General features: G+C 34.2%; 1 pseudogene; it reads right to left on the bottom strand.

Annotated features, from left to right (window-relative positions):
* Positions 1-818: 818 nt before the first annotated feature.
* On the bottom strand, positions 819-3,046 carry LOC138159177 (legumain pseudogene; annotated as a pseudogene).
* Positions 3,047-3,359: the final 313 nt, after the last annotated feature.

Genomic DNA, 3,359 nt, shown 5'->3' with positions numbered 1-3,359 from the left:
TTTGATATCAAAGATATATAAAACCCTTTGCCAATAGAAAAAAACAAACAAACAAATATTCAAACAACATGAACAGGCATTTCCCAAGGGAAGTAATTCAAGTGATCAATAACCTGAAACTAAAGAAATCTCTGAAACACCAAAAAGTTATAGAAATACAAAATAAAGTGAACAAGAAAAGTTCAAAACAGACCAAATAATAGAGTATCCTTAAAACTACTGTGTTAAAATTAACATACATTTTAATAAACCATTGAAAGTTAATAGAAATGTATAGTCTGTTATACAGTCCTCTTCTTTGTAGATTGAAATGTTTATATTCATTGATGTCTTTTTCATCAAGTTGTAAATCTTTATTTTTAGACACTAAACTTATCATATACATATTCTATGCATATACACATTAATCTTGGAGAAACATGATGATAAAGTAAGTTTAATAAAAACACAAGTTAAATATACTGAGATTATGGTAAAGGGAACCAAATAAACACCTCTCTTTGTTAAGCCACTGGTTTCAAAACTGAAAAATTTTACACATAAACACCAAAATATTGCATATAAAGATCTAATGCAATGCTTTGACCTTCCAAATAGATAACATTTCCACAATAACTCACATATCTGAAATATTGAGAGAAAAGTGGGTGAAGGTGAATAACAGAAGTCTTTATGCCATCTTGGATAAAGCCCCACATGCAGACATTCTAAATGGTTTAGTACCATTCACAAGTGTACAGACATGTCAGCCCCTTTCCTGCTACAAAGCTGCAGTCTTTCATCAGTATAAATTAAACTAGATTTTAGTAGCAGAGCAATTATACTTTGTACATGTCCAACTTTATTCTTTCAGGTGCATAATTAACTTCAAAAAGACTGCTGAAAACATATAACTGTTATAGAGCATACTCATACATGGAGAAATTAAAGCAGAGAGTCTTAATTTGGATCATAGATGCCTTGCAGCAATCATGGACTGAATTTCCATTTCTCAGTGAGCATTTTCTCAGTTGGAATATTGGTTGCAGTTAATATAGATACAATTTTTCTACATAAACTTCTGAATTATGGTTTTGGTCTGTAAACAACTACCCAATTTTCTTAGGTTTATTCATATTAGTGGCCACTGATTTCCTTTTCGTGTTTGTAATGGGGACATCAGTGCTTGAAGTGAGGCTATAAAGTTTTACTGGAGGAAGGAGATGGGAAAAATGTGTTTCCCTGAAACTATATAACTTTCATGTAGGAAACCATCTTGTTTCAATACTGTATGGCATGGCTAGTATTGGTATGCTTCTTCACTAGTTGAAATTCTTTATGAAGAATCTCTTTAGTCTAATTTCCTACATATAAATCTTCCATCTAATTAACACCATAGCAATCTCCTGGGTAAGTACTTATCTCTTCTTCATAATAAGAGGAATAGGAAGACTATCTTGGATATGTAGCAGTAGTTGCATAAACATTGATATCGCCATGCAGGGGATCCATCACTGAGCCAGTTTCACATGCTTCAGTACTGAACATGATCTTTTGCTAGTTTTTATTTTGGTGCGTATAATGGATAATCTTATTCAAATATTTTACATGAAGATCATCACTAGGGAAAAACCAGAGCCCAAGAGCTCCATGATCACTAAAGTAAACAAACACATGATACTTGGAACTGCTGCCAAGAGAAATCAGCCCTCCTCATTAGGCTGTCATGACTCAGTTTTAAAAAAGTACTGAAGGGGTCACAGGTATAAAAAGTTTAAGAAGCCCTGGTCTAGAGCACTAATTTACAACATCCTGAAATACTTGACATCTCAATTTTTAAGTTAACTTCACAGAAAAATAGTTAAAACTGTAGAGTTGGTCAAGAAATTCATTCAGAATAAAACACAATAAACAGGGACAAAAGCCTCAATAAATCCATACCTACCTCAAGTTTCTTCCTTCATACAGACGTTATTCTGAATGACAAGGCAGTTTCCTTCTAATTCAAAGTTTTGAGTGAAAGACTTGGAATTGAAGTAAATTATGGGTAAGGTCACAATATACTGTAGAACATTCATTCAAGAAATATTTCGTGAATACTTATGATGAAGAAGGCACAAGTATTCCAGGCAATGGAGATACAAATTTAGTCCAGTTCTTTTCTTTTAAAGGTAAAGGAAGTAAATCCTAGGAGGAAGTGACAGATATGACACTAGAAGCCTAATGTCTTGATTCCTAGGGCATTAATTTTCCCAATACAATTATGCTATGGTCAGGAAGTGGGGTAAAGATCTTATAGCTATTCTCCAATGTATCATATCTACCCATTGATTCTGCTGGACACATAGTCAAATGCAGTATATGTCAGGTCCCATCAGGTACATCTGATCATACTATACTACCCTTGGGAAGTCAGACATACTATGTGTCAGAGTTATTGACATTTCTTGGGAAATGGGTCTATGGGTAGTATTACTATTAATGAGAAGCACATGAGAATCATAATATTAATTTTAGGGTTAGCTGTGTCTGCATCCCCAGCTCTGTTACATAGATGTACTGACATGGCAAAATGAAGCACTTCATGTAAATTATGAGACCATAAAATTAATGAACACTACATATATACTAAAGTACATATATAATCAGTAATGGTAGCATGTAAAAGATGCTTTCCCCACAAGACTAAGGATCAATTTATGTTTATTCTATGTAGTTTCCCACTTAATTTCCAGAATCTCCATTCTATGTAGTATCTCCACTTTATCTCCAGACTACCTCTGCCTTGGTGACTTTTGGCATAATGTAAAGATAATTAATCATGGGAAAGGAGAGAAATCACCTCTCCTTTTGACATGTCATAATAGAAATTAAGACAAAATTAGTCAATAAAGTCTTGAGCATGGTCCCTTTATAAGCAAGGCTGGCATTTGCCAATAAAAGGTATCAATGGACCCTCAGTAGTCAAAGATACATTGATGTCTGTTGAGCTCAAAATTTACAAAAATGATGATGGATGGGGGTGAGGTCGAGAAGGTTTTATACCAGTGCTGATGCCGTTGAACATGTTGGGAGTCACCTGGAAGTTAGTGGATGGTAGAAAGAAGGACACCAAATAGGTATTATAAAAGAATAGCATAGACTTCAAAAAAGGAAAAAAGAGAGGAGCTATATGTGTTATTTAGCAACAGCAGTGTGAGAGGAGTGTACCAACCATTCCTCAAAATCTGGAACACTTGATAGAGTGTCTTACAAGGAAGATAATTGTAAAGGGTGTGCTATCCTCAATGGAAAGTCTGGCTCCAGTTAAAGCCAACAAGAGACAGGAGTCTTTAGAAAATTAAGAATATGGAAATGTGTTGATAAACTAAAGGAATGAT

Source organism: Petaurus breviceps, unplaced genomic scaffold (assembly GCF_028583685.1).
Source record: "Petaurus breviceps papuanus isolate PSGF00001 unplaced genomic scaffold, PetGlider_PUasm1.0 175, whole genome shotgun sequence".
Taxonomy (NCBI): Eukaryota; Metazoa; Chordata; class Mammalia; order Diprotodontia; family Petauridae; genus Petaurus; species Petaurus breviceps.
This window is presented reverse-complemented; position numbering and strand designations above follow the sequence as displayed.